This window comes from Tenrec ecaudatus, chromosome 4, assembly GCF_050624435.1.
Source record: "Tenrec ecaudatus isolate mTenEca1 chromosome 4, mTenEca1.hap1, whole genome shotgun sequence".
Classification (NCBI taxonomy): domain Eukaryota; kingdom Metazoa; phylum Chordata; class Mammalia; order Afrosoricida; family Tenrecidae; genus Tenrec; species Tenrec ecaudatus.
The window spans coordinates 103,177,143-103,191,449 of NC_134533.1; positions in this window are offsets into that span (position 1 = coordinate 103,177,143).

Sequence of the window (14,307 nt, forward strand, 5' to 3'; positions counted from 1 at the left end):
TCCATCTCACAAAACACACGCAATGATGCCGACTGCAGGAGGAAAGCCGAATCAGTGAACCTGTAAGCATCTCAGTGCTGACAGGGGTCTCCACACGGCTGCTCCAGCACCCAGGGCTGTATCCAGGTAGGTCCATACGGTTTCTCCTTGGGGATGTCTTGCAGGAAGTGAGCCTTGCCTGCTGAAGCAGGGAACTGGCTAAGGCAAGTGTATCCTGGTCCGACCATCAGAAAACAAGAGACCCGAGAACTAGAAAGGCAAGGCTCATTCGAGCCATTTATCCCGCTGCCCTTCAATTAACCCCACAGTGTATATCGGCCAGGTTGACGCAATAAACTACCTCAGAGGTGCTTCTGGGCCCTAAACTCAGTGAACTTGGTTTGCTGATTCACAGAGCTTGAGCTTAATGTTTTTGGGTTGAGGTTTACAGGAGAGTGTTATGCCCTTTGGGCATTTATTAGCAGCCATGGATGAACTTGGTAGCATGTCATAATGAACAACTGAATCTTGGTCATTTTTCACTTGCATTACATTCTGCTAACTTCCTTAATAAACTCCTGCTTTAATCATGAATAATGCTCATGGGTTTTGTGTAGCCACTCCAGTGACTATTAGAATCTAGATCTAAAAGTAGACAACACGGCATCTTAATGCCTCCATTTACTAACTGTTTAACTTTGGGTGATAAACTTGAATTTTCTACAGGTCATTTTTCTCATTTGAGTACGAGAGTAGTTACCACAATGGGTGAGAGTGTTGCATCGAAAAGCACCAGCTGTGACATTACAGGTGCATGTGTTTCCTAACAATAAGAGCTAATACAAGGGGCATTCAAAACACTCTTGTAATATTTCATTATCTTTCTATTCCATTTTCCCACAAACTTGTCAAAGCCCCCATATGTTTTAAGGGTGTACTTTATGTGTTTGCTGAGTATTTCTTTTGTGGACCTTAAAAGGCACGTAGTTTTATTGTCATCCTTTCCATGCCTTATTGTAGGTATGGAAGCTGAAGTGCAGCTTAAGTAATTTGCTCAGCGTCACAGAGCTAGTTTGTAGTTGGTGGAATATGAACCCAACATGGTCCAGAGTCAGAGTGCATCTCCCAAGTGCATCTTCCCAGGCATGTGCTAGTTTTCTTTCCTTTCTGCTCTTCCTCTACCTACAGATTAGTAACTTCAGGAAAGCAGGTTCAGATTCGATCTATCTTATTTCCCTTCCTATTGTTCTCAGTGCTTGGTTTAGGCTTTGTTTGTTTACCTAATTCATACAAATAAACTGGAGGGAAGACAGGGAGTAAGAGACAGTGAGGTCTGCCAATAGCATCTACCTGTCTTTCTGCTGTGCACACAGGACCCCGGATCTAAATCTTCTCCCAGATGGCCACTGTCCTTAGAACATGCACACCTGATTAACATTCACATCTTGGCACATATTAAGTAGTGAAGAGGTGCCTATTTTTTATTAATATGGGGCTGGAGGAAGAAAGCTTAACTAGCTCCTCTTCATTTACACTGACCCCTTGGTAGATATGAAATGGCTTCTTTGTAATTATTTCCTTCTGGCTATGGAGCAAGGTATCCTGGTAGCATTATGGATTATGTATTGGACTGATACCTGCAAAGTTGGTAGTTTAAAACCTCAACCCCTCCATGGACGAAAGATAAGGCTTTCTGTTCCCGTATAGATCTACAAGCTTAGTAACCCACAGGGGAAGTTCTCCTCTACCCTCTAGGGTTGTTATGAGTCCGGATTGACTCAATGGCAGTGAGTTTGTTTGGGTGAATGGTTGTTTGGGGAGCTGTTAGGCAAAGTGGCTAAGGTTATTCTCCTCTTCTGAGCCGTTGGCAGCTAATTTTCCTTTTGGACCTACTCTCAGGCCCACTGGAAATATTTAATCCAATATATTTATTTTACCATTTTCATTTTCAGAATACATTTCTAATTCCTTTCAGAGTGATTGTTTTCATTTTAAAATTCTGGGAGTCAGTTTACTAAGAATCTGAGTTAAATTGCATTTGTGTGTGAGCAGGAGTGTTAACTCCATGGGGAATGAGTCCATGTACAATGAAACGTTAAGGCCGTTCATGAGCTCACAACATTAGGTGAGCTTGGTTCTCTGCAGCGATTAGATTTACCCAACGATTCATTTGAGCTTCGCATCAACAAAGTGAATGTGTTTCGAAGTAAATCTTTTTTATAATGTTTATTGCCCAGCTATTTCTTTACAGCCTTGCAGGTTCAGATCTGATTTCACTGTCAATTCATAAATTCCCCTGAAGGGCAGAATAAACAATGGTAATTTTCATTACTTGGCTATTTCTCAAATGAACATGGTCTGGAAGACTTAAATTATGGTAGGGCAAGATTGTAGAAAATCAACTGTCATAGTTTATTAATGTAATCAATTAAGTACTTGGAGATTTCTTACTGTTTTGTTTTATACTACAAGACTGTCAAATAAAAGAACACAAAGAGGGCCTTCAAGTCATGTATTATTCATTCAACCAATATTAATTGGGCACTCTCTGTGGATAAGTATTTTGGTAGAAATAACAACTGTGAACAAAACAAAAAAGGATGGGAGAAAACAAAAACAGACATGGGCTATTCAGAGCTACACATTTCTATTTAATTCTTCTTAAGAGTTCCAAGTAGGATAAAAAGGCATTGCTATTAGTCATTGGGTACTTTATCTATGTACTTGTATTATGTTTAGGAAATATGTGAATTGTCAAAGCTAATGACCTGCCCTTGGGGGTGATGGAAGAAAGGAATAGGAGTTCACCAATGTCAGCAGGACACGATCCACTTTGGTGTGTTATTATGATATGCAGGGAAGTCATCTCTCCTCCACTTGTTTAGGCAATGGACAAAAGTCACAGGTGCAATGGAGATGGCAGGACTTGTAATATTTAGCCATTTGCAAATGTTTTCCATTCGTAAACTAGCTGAACAGCAGAAAGGCATAATTAACATTAAATAATCGTACAGTGCTTTCATCATGACTACACATACAAGTTCAAATAGGAGATGCTTAGTGACTTATTTATCAAGATGCCAGGATAGGAAGTCAACGTTAAACACTAGTTTTGGACCTTGAATTACTAATAGTGCACAGCTACAGTGTTAAAGCGGAGCAATATGATATGGTTGAGAGGGTATTTGTTTTCTTCTGGGTTCAACCTCAAGTTTTGACCATGTTGATTGTGTGATTGTTGGGGAAGTCCCTGGACATATCTGAGTTTAAGTGTTCTCATCTGGAAAATGTGGATTATAATCTTAGTTAGATAGTGAGTTAGTATGTAAGAAAGCTTTTATATTAATGATGCTTAATAAATGTCAGTCTTTATTTTCCCATCTGAACATCTGAATGCATCGAATTAGGCAGTGGATAGATTCATTGTGCAATGAAAATGGTATATTGATAAGGGTAGAACTTTAATCATGATCTTGTCCACACTCTAATTAGAAATCACATCTGAGCTAAAACAATAAATTGCAATGAATCATTTTGGTGTTTTCATTGGTTTAAATGTAATTGCTCATTAAGCCTTTAAAATTATTAGACCTTGCTAATTAAAAAGCCTTTCCTGAAGTGCAGTGTGGATGCTTATTCATGTCAAATGATTTGCAGTGATATTCCTTCTAATTACAGATGTTACAGCTTCATTTGCATTGTCGAGATAGCTGTAGTTGAGACACAGCTTCATTTGCATAGTTGAGATAGCTGTGATGCGCAGTCAGCGCTCACTGCCATGATGTGGCTCAACACAACCCTGCAGATTGAAATGCGTTTTGGTATTAACATTTGCCTGGGTAAAGAGAATCATGTTTTGCATTAGCTCTTTGTCACAGGCAAGATTAGTGTTGGAAAGAGAATCAGAGGTGTCAGAATCATGAACATTTTTTATTGCGTTGCTAAAGGGCAGGCTGACCTCTTCTTGCCCAGGGAGAGAACAAGGTGAGGAAGTGTGCTAATTTCATTTAGGACTAGTGCTGCGCTGAGAACTGTGTTAAACTATTTTCTAATTTTTGGTGTTAACGCCACAGCAACAACAAAAAGAAAGCCACAGTAGCTGATCTCTTGGCAATTTATCTGATTCTATAATCCAGTGATGCTTCTGAGAGAGTTTATATCCTCATTTATAACTTTTAATGAAAACTGCCAGGGTAAATGGGACAGTCCATACACCAACAACTGAGACGCTCTTATCTGTTAAGAGCTTTCAACCACAGAGAGGGAATATTAGATTGTTCAAATAAAGTTATAAAGCGATACCGCTTAGTTTTTTTTAGTGGAAATGACAAAGAACAAATAACACTAAATCAATTCTATAATAATAAGTGTTAATAAAATTTGAATTATTTTGCTGTCTAAAATGTTCTTAGAATAATTTTAAATAAAAATAATTGAATATTGAATTATCACAAACTATATGTGTGTTCAGGTAATATATCTATGTATTCCATCAATCACAGAACTAGCAGAAGTTTTAAAAAAAACAAACTACAATAGACCTCCTTAAAGTAGCAAAAAGCAAAGATTTCATTTTGAGGAGTAAGGGGCCATGGTATTTTTGGTTATCCTATATGCACCAGTAAATATTGAAAGAAGACTAAGGAATAATTAATGCATTATGGTGTTGGTGAAGTCTACTGAATATACTATAAATGAACTATAAGAATGAAAAAATGTCTTGAAAGAAGTATAGTTAGAAATTATTTCCTCAGATGAAAGGATGGCAAGACTTACTCTCGCATGCTGTGGACGTGTTTTCAGGAGTGGCCACTCCACGAAGGACATTGTGCTTGGGGCAGTAGAGGGTCAAGAACAAGAGGAAGCAACTCAATGAGATGACTTGACCAGTGGCTCCAACAATGGACTTGGCGGGTGGCACAGGACCGGGCAGTATTTCATTCTGTTGGATACAGGGTTGTTATGAGTCGGAATAGATTTGACGGCATCTGACAGCAACATAAGTGAAGATTAGAGGATACTTGTAAAAAGGGCCAACGTTTTGGAACATTGCTAGATTTTTATCAGGAAAAGGTTTTATTTAACCCAGAGCACGTGCACGATTTTGAGTATGAAAAGAATCTAAGTGTCTATTGCAAAATGATGAGTCAGTTCATCCTATGTATCCTGATTTATGCCCGGCGAGCTCACAGGTTCGTTTTGTGGTGTTCCTGCATAATGCCCATAATGTGAATCTAATAGTAAAGACAAACACGAACCAAATGGAGTAACACTCTAAGAACAACTAACTTGTGGCTTTCAAAAACTACAATGTCAGTAAAAAACAAATGGCTGAATAAATCAGATTTTGAAAGATACAACAACTTCCATTTCTCTCTTTGATGTAGTAATTGGACTGAATCTAACCTTTTTGCTTAAAATAGATACACCATATAATACAGCTGTTTTCAACCACTAAACAACTCTTTTTGACTATAAAATGAGTGGCAAAGCACTGAGACCTATCAGCAAGTCAATTGGGGTAAGCCTTATGAATACACTGGATTTTTTTTTTGACACATACTGGAACACATATCAAGGAGGAATATCTCAAGTAGATAATAGTGACCGCCTGTATTGAAATAACATCAGATTTCAGGGACTTTGAAGCAGCTGGAAGTTTTTATGCATCTCTTGAGAATTGTAAAAGAAAATGTCCATGAAATTTTGCTGAATGGCCATGCATGGATAGGACAAAAATCTATGAAGTTGGAAAATAGAGAAATTTAAATTGGTGCCAGTACCCAGAACTCATGCAGAAATGTAAATCATTTGGTTGTCCACAGTCAGAACATTTATGTTCAGCTGTAGTGTTTGAAGATGTGCTAACGGTATTCCAAATACCAGAAGGTCACCTCTGGTGGGCTTGTTTCAGTGAGCTTCCAGATTGCGATGGACTAGGAAGAAGGAAAAGGCAGACCACTTCTGAAAACTTAGCCACTGAAAACTCTTTGAACAGCACTTGAACAGAGTCTGAAACAGTGATAGAAAATGAGCCATTCGGGTTTGAAGGTACTCAGACTACCACTGAGAAGACTTGCCTCATTAAAGTTGCTGACCTTAGTACCATGGAGAGAAAAAACCGTTTCATATCTTCATTTGCTAATGTGGCATGACTCAAAATGAGAAGAGCTGTAAATGTTAATAATCCAAATGTGCAATGTATGAAGTACCAATCTGGAAAAATGGGGAGTTGTTTAAGTTAAATAAAACACATAAAGATTGATATCCTAGGCATTAGCAAGGTGAAATAAACTAGTATTGGACAATCTTATTTACTGTGCTGGAAATGGAAAATTCAAGAAGACTGACATCACATTCATAGTCAAGACGTATGTGTTTTAAAATAGAATATTTCAGCATATTTCCAGAAACACATACTCCCAGAGATAGGATAATATCTACACATCTACAAAGAAAACCAGTTAACATGACTATTATTCCAATTTATGCACCCACATTAAGGGTACTATAAAAAGATTGCGAGGATGGTTGGGGACTGAGTGGTGTCTTATTCTGTTTACACGTGGCTGCTATGAATTGGAATGAATTTGACAACAGCTAGCAATAAGAAGAGCAATAGATGAGATGAGAGGAACTAGTTGATGTCTAATTACAACTAATAAATTTTCTAATTAGGATCACAGAAGATCCTGGACAGAGTGGAAGAAAACTAGAGAACAGAATTCAAAATAATAAAAAAACCCAAACCTACTTGTCTGATAGAGACTGGCTGCTGTTGGTGGTGTGCCACCCAGTTGACTCCAACTCTTGGGAAGCCTACGTGTAACGGAACAACTCTTTGCCCGCCCCGAGTCATGCGCACAATCACTGCCGTGCTTCAGCTTTTTGCAGCAGTCACTGTGCAGTTCATATAATGGTGGATCTTCCTCTCCCCCCACCCCCTCGCTCTCTACCAAGTATGTTGTTCTTCCTCGAGGACTGGTCCCTCCTGATCACAAGTCCAAAGTGAATAAGACCAACTCTCAACATCTTTGTTTCGAAGGAACATTTGACTACACTTCTTCCAAGACAGAGTTTTCCAGTATATGTTGCAGGCCTCATAATTCAGAAGCCTCAGTTCTTCTTTGGTCCTCCATGTTCATCATCCAGCTACTGCTTGTATGAAATGATCGAATCCACGATGGCTTGGATCAAGCATTCTTTTTCCTCAGAGTGACATCGTTGTTATTTTTAACACTTTAAAGAGGTCTTTGCAACCAATCAGGAACCCTGGTGGTGGAGGGGCTGTGTGTTGAGCTGCTAACAGAGAAACTAGCAGTTGGAAGCTATCAGGCACTCGGCAGGAAAGATTGGCCTTTCTACTACTGTGAAGAGTTGCAGTCTCAGAAACCCAGAGACCGTTACACCTTGTCCTGTAGGGTTACCAGGAGTCAGAACTGACTCGGCGGCGATGAGTTTGGGATTTAGGTTTACAGCAGATCTATCCAGTGGTTACACTGGAGATGGATCTCTACAGCAGATCTATCCAGTGGTTACACTGGAGATGGATCTCTACAGCAGATCTATCCAGTGGTTACACTGGAGATGGATCTCTACAGCAGATCTATCCAGTGGTTACACTGGAGATGGATCTCTACAGCAGATCTATCCAGTGGTTACACTGGAGATGGATCTCTACAGCAGATCTATCCAGTGGTTACACTGGAGATGGATCTCTACACAGATCTATCCAGTGGTTACACTGGAGATGGATCTCTACAGCAGATCTATCCAGTGGTTACACTGGAGATGGATCTCTTCCAGTTGGTTAGCAAGGCAGTTAACCAACTTCCAAATTTCTTGATTTATTGACTGCTTCGTCCATGGGCATTGATTGTGGATTCACATAAAATGAAATTTTCATTAACTTCCAATTCTCGGCTCTCACTATTCTGTTGCTGACTACTCTAGTTGTGAGGATCTTTGTTTTCATGTTGAGATGGAATCCGTACCAAAGGCTGTATGTATGAGTCTTTGATCTTCATCAGTAAATGCTTCAGGTCCTCTTTGCTTTCAACTTATAAAGTTATGCCATCTGAATATTACTGGTTGTTAACCTTCTACCAATCATGAGGCTGGGTTCTTCATAGGGCACAGATTTTTGGCTTATTTTCTCAGTATATGGATTGACTAAGTGTGGTGAAATAATACAATTCTGACACACCTTTCATGATTTTTAACCAAGCACTGTCCCCTTCTCTTGTTCAAATGACTGGTCTAGGTCTAGGTTTATGTATAGGTTTTGCATGAGTATTATTACATTTCTGGAATTTCCATTCTTGATGTTTTCAATAATTTGTTCTCATCCACAATATTTGCATGGTCCATAAAATAAAAACAACAACAACAAAGGTAAACATCTTTGTAGTATTGTTTGTTTTCAGTCAAGATCTGTCTGACGTAAATCATGCTATTGCTTGCTCTAAGTCCTCTTCTAAATGTGGATTGGATTTCTGTGTGTTCCCTGCCAATATGCTCCTGCAACCATTGAAAAAATTATCTTTAGCAATATTTTACTTCCAGGTTGTATTGATGATATTGTTAGATAATTTCAGTGATTTTTCGATTGCCTTATTTAGGAATTGGCACCAATGTCTTGGCATATATGAGTGAGTAGGACCTCCAGTGCTTCATCCATTTGTTAAAGTGTTTCTATTGGTATCCTGTCAATTCCTGAAGCCTTGGGCTTTGCTGATACCTCAATGGAGCTTTGACTTGTTCTTCCAGTACCATCTGTTCTTGATCATACGTTATTTGCTAAAAATGATTGTTGAGCAACTTTTAGTACAGCGACTCTGTGGATTTCTTCCATATTCTTTTGTTGCTTCCTGAATTATTTAATATTTTACCCATATCATCCTTCAATATTGCAACTGGAGGTTTGGATTTTCCCCCTAATTCTTTCATCTTGAGAAATGCTCAGTGAATTCTCTTCTGCTGTGCTAATTCCAGGATTTTGCTTATTTTATTATACTGCTTGACTTTGTCTTCTCCAGATGTCCTGTGAAATCCTCTGTTCAGATCTCTTACTTCATTTCTTCCATTCCCTTTAAGTACTCTATATTCAAGAACAAGTTTCAGAATAACTTCAGATACCTAATTTGGTCTTTCCTTTCTTTTTAAAGACTTCGTACTTCCTTCATGTTTGTTGTTCATGATGTCATGGCACAACGTCTCTGGTTCTCAGTCACTAGGGTTCAATGTATCAAGTTTATTCTTGAGATAGTCTCCAAATCCTAGGTCATATTTGACTCTCTCGTTTTAATTTTTTTCAGCTTTATTTTTAAGTTGCATATGCACAATTGTGGCCTGTTCTGAATTCTACCCGTGGCCTTGTTTGACTGATGTTCTCTAGCTTCTTTGCCACCTCCTTTCACAGCTGTAGCCCGTTTGATACCTGTGAATTTTATCCAGCAAGATTAAATGCTGACTGTAGTCGGCATTTATGTTTTTTGAAAAATTTTGCAATGAATATCATTAGTCTTGCACTATTCTGTCATGTACCTCTAGCATCATTTCTATCATTGAGACCATGTTTTATGATCCTTCTTTGTTTTCAACTTTTGCATTATAATCAATAGTAATTGTCATTGCATCTTGATTTTTTTAATCAATTTCGGACTGCCTAAGTTGGTAATAGTCTTCAGTTTTCTGATCATCAGCGTTAGTGGTTCATGCATAAAATTGAATAATAGTCCTATTAATTGGTCTTTCCTATAGATCTATGATTATCCTTTCATGTGCTACTTCCTTGAGGTACATAAATCTTGAAATGTTCTTTCTTGACAATGAATGCAACACTGTTTCTCTACTAAGAGTGTCTGATTCAAAATTGCTAAAACAAGTCTATTTCAGCTCAGTAATGCCAAGGATATCATGGCCAACCCTACTGGTATTTGAAGTATTAGCAGCATAGTTTCCAACATTATAGCAATAACAAACAAGTCACCAAAGTGTGAAAACTGAGAGATAAGTAGTGGCTGCATAAATTAATAACCAACATTTAGAAAAACAATTTGGAAGACATACAATTTAGCAACAAAAAGAAAACTATCAAATAATTTTAACACCTAGTCATAAATATGGCTAAACTTGGTAATCTTCCTTAACTCTTTCTCTTTCTTAAAGTTCCCCCACCTGCACTTTCATCCATTCAATCAAGCTGTGCTTGTAGGCACTACATATATATTTTAGAGACTAACATCTCCATACTTGTGATTTTAATCGCATGAGTATCTTGGTTTAAATTTAAAATGATGAACCGTTCCTTTCTTAATTCAGTACAACACCTCCCTCCCAGATCAGGCACATGCAAACACGCACTGGGTTTCAAGACTTCTTTAGCTTTACTCTTCTGCACTTCAAACCCAACTGGCAACCACTGTCCTTTCCTGGCGGTCCCTGAAGTTCTACCATGCATCATAAAAGGTGTGGCTCTTCTATAGTTTTTGCCTTTCCCTTAGAAAACTTTCCCCAGTTTTCATATTCATTTTATTCACTCACATCCAGTTGGGTCATCTTAGATGTCACCTTTTTCTGGAATTTCTTCATTGGCTTATTAAAAGGTACCATATTCTTTTGCAAATAACATATGCATTATCCAATTTTTAAAAACAATACAACCCCCTAACTTGCAAATTTCCTGTGAATACTATGTGCATTATATGTATGTGCGTTTTATTTATGTGGGTGTGTTACGTGCAAAGGATAGTATTCTTTCTCCTGTGGAAGTTTCTTATGCTTTCTCCAACCTCATGTTAAGACTTACAGAACTCATCCCCAAACCAAATCTGCTTCCATCAAGTGAATTCCAGCTCATAATGAAATGACATAGGGTTTGGGGGACTGTAAATCTCTATAGTACATCTTTCTTCCACAGAGCAGCTGGTGGGTTTTAATTGATTTTCTGTTAGCACACCATTGCCTAAAGATTCATAGTGCTTTATTATAATTTTGAGTTTTCTGATTGCCTTTATTCCCTGGTCTCAAGGATTTTCATCATAGTGTTATTTGCCAACACCTAATAATATTTTAAATATTTTCCTGAAAAGAATTCACCTTTACAATTCAATAGTTCCATCATATTGTAAAAGAGATTTGCACTCACCCCCACAATCAAGTTTAGAGCATTCACTTTCTTTCTTGTACTCACTATTTTTTTCCAACAGTTTATTGACACATAATTTATATATCTTATCAAAGAACTTATCTTCTCCTGATAACATGACCACAGTAGGTGAAATGAAGTCTCACCATCCTTGATTCCAAGGTGCAGTCTGGCTGTAGTTCATTCAAAATATAGTTGTTTGCTATTTTGGCAGTTCATGGTATTTTCAATATTTTTCAACAGCACCATAATTTGCATCAATTTTTCTTTGTTCTTCCTTATTCATGGTTCAGCTTCACACAAATAAGAGGTTCTTGAAAATACCATAGCTTGGGACAGGCACACCTTAGTCCTCAAAATGATATCCTTCCTCGTCAACACTATAGATTTTTCCACTGCAATACATCATTTGATTTAGACACCGTTACTTCTATGAGCTTTGATTGTGGATCCAAGAAAAATGAAATTCTTGATAACTTCTTTTCTCAGTTCATAAAGATGTTGTTTATTGGCCCAGCTATGAGGATTTTTTTAATACTGAGTTGTAATCCACACTTTTGGAGACTTTCATTCATATATGTATATTTATAGATATAAATATGTATGTTTCCCAATGTTTTGTGCAATAGATGATAACTATTACAGATGAGAAAATATAGGCTCACAATGAAAGAAAACCGTATTCAAAGTAGAATGTACATAAATGATGGTTTCAGAAAAATAGTTTTGGTTGTATGACACTTAATACTAAGTTACTTTCCAGTGTCCCTAGCACTTCTGTAACAGTTGACTCGCTCCTGCCTTTCTACCAAACTTATTTGGGTGAAAGTTTACACAGAAAATTAGTTTTCTATTTAATAATTCATCCATATTATGTGTGTCTGAGATATTGATTGCATTCTCCACAATGCAACAATACTCTTCCAACTTTCTCCTAGTTCTTCTTCTCTATTTCTTCCTGCCTTTTGGGTTTTATTCTTAGATAAATAAATAATAATTGACTCCTTGATAAAAAGTAATCTAAAAATATGTCAAAGTCCATTTTTAAATACATTATAGTATAATTCATAATATAATTTATTAATAATGTAGTTTATTGAGATCCCGAGATTTGGTGAGTCATTAGTTCCAACCCAATCATGTTATATCAATTTAGGGATTGAAGATTGCCTACTTTTGTAATGTGCAATGCAAAACTTATTTATAAATTAGTTTATTTCATTAGATTCCTATTAAATTCAATAATACCGGGCTTTGTGTCTTTAAGGTAAGTGTGATATACCCACAGTAGATGCTACATTCTATTTAAACTTCTGCCCTTTTGATAGGATGAGGGGCGTTTTGCTTTTTGATATGCTTTCTGATGTTCCTTGTGTATATGTTATATCACAGAGACTCGGTAGTTTACCCCAGATTGGAATGAAACTTGAGGCTCTTCAACTAAACATTTTGCCAACACACCCATCCACCCACCCGCACATTTAGTGATTTATTGGTTTTCTTGTCTTTGGGGGCTAAGAGAGGAAGACGAAGCTCTGGTAGTACAGTGGTCAGTGCTTTAATCCTTCTTGCATGGAAGAAAGATGTGGTAGTCTGATTCCATGGAGATTACAGAGCCAAGGATGTCATAGGAGGCAGTTCCATGCTGCCCTATAAGATTGCTCTGAGTTGTAATCAACTCGACAGCAAGGGCATTGGTTAGAGCTTCAGAAAGATAGACTACATCTTAAATTTCCCAAAGAAAGGAATGGCGTTTGCTGTTTTCCCTGTGGTCTTCTCAGCATCAATGTGCCTTAATAAATATCCATATTAATCATTGAAAATGTATCAAGCTTGTCAGAATATGTTGTACAACATTTCCTTGGGGATGTAAGGGACAAAAATCCAAGAAACCTCCTGAATGAACATACTAGTGTAAGATTAAGTAAGCCTTGGATCCAAAGTGCTTGGCACAGTGCTGGCATATTTAGGACTCCCAGAGTAAACAACTAAAGCTACAGGCTGCCTGGTTAAATCGGAATTTCACATTTAAATTCGGAATTTTAAAACAATTTCAGATTGCTTCTCTTCAATGAGTCAGAATTACACTAAATATTATTCATTATATGAAATTCAGATTTAACTGAGCATCCTACGCATAAATTAAATACCATAACAAATGTTAAATGATGTTATTACTATTATTACACCACCAGTACTACTACTAATTCAAGAGCATGTTGGTGCTGTAGGATAACTTTCGGGCTGCTAATCACAAGGTCAGCAGTTCAAAACTACCAGTCACTCTGTCTGTCCTTGTAAAGATTACCAATCTCAGAAACACCATGTCAAGTCACAATGAGTCAGGATTGACTCAATGACTGTGATTTCAGTTTTTGTTTTTGATACTTCTGCTGCTACTCCCACCACCATCTTGGAATCAGATTTTTTATCTCCAATACATTGCAAAACTAAAGTACTAAGAAATTGGTCACCTCCTTAGTAGATCTCTTATATGCCTTCAGAAGTGATTATCCTTGACCTCCCTAAGGCTTCTGACACAGGCAGAGGCCAGTTCTCTCTGAAGTTCTTCCTTGCTGCACTTGCAGCCACAGTCGATTATTTGGAGTCACCTTTTGTGCTTCTCCAACTTCTTCAATGCAAAGGCTCCTTCTGGGTCCTTGTTTTTTCTCCTCCTCTTCCCAGTTGCTAACTGCAGCCATTGCCTAAGGCTCGACCCTTGTTCGTTTTCTATCTCCTTTCATTCCCATCTCTTTGAAGAATGTGGCTTTCTCAACGTGTTAGTTATCACTTTTAGGCTGATCTCAAATGCCATGTAAGCTTCAGTCCTGACCTCTTCCATTTGCTCTGAGCCTGCATGTCCAACTCATCATTAAAACTACGGAAACTACTCAAACCCAAACGAGACAGAACCAAGCATTTCATTATGCCAATATCCTAACCTTTGTCATAACATTATTTTTCACTGCCCCGTCTTTAAAAAGGAGCTCCGGTGGAGCTGGGGGGTAAGCCCCGGCACGCTAACCCCAAGATCAGTGGTTGAAACTTACTTGCAGCTCTGTGAAGAAAAGATGATGGAGAAGTCTCCTCTGTAAAAGGAGATGTGACAGGGCGGCTGTGAGTGGGGCGGACTTGGTGGCAATGGGGTCGGTTCTAATTGTTCTCCTTTAACCTTCATT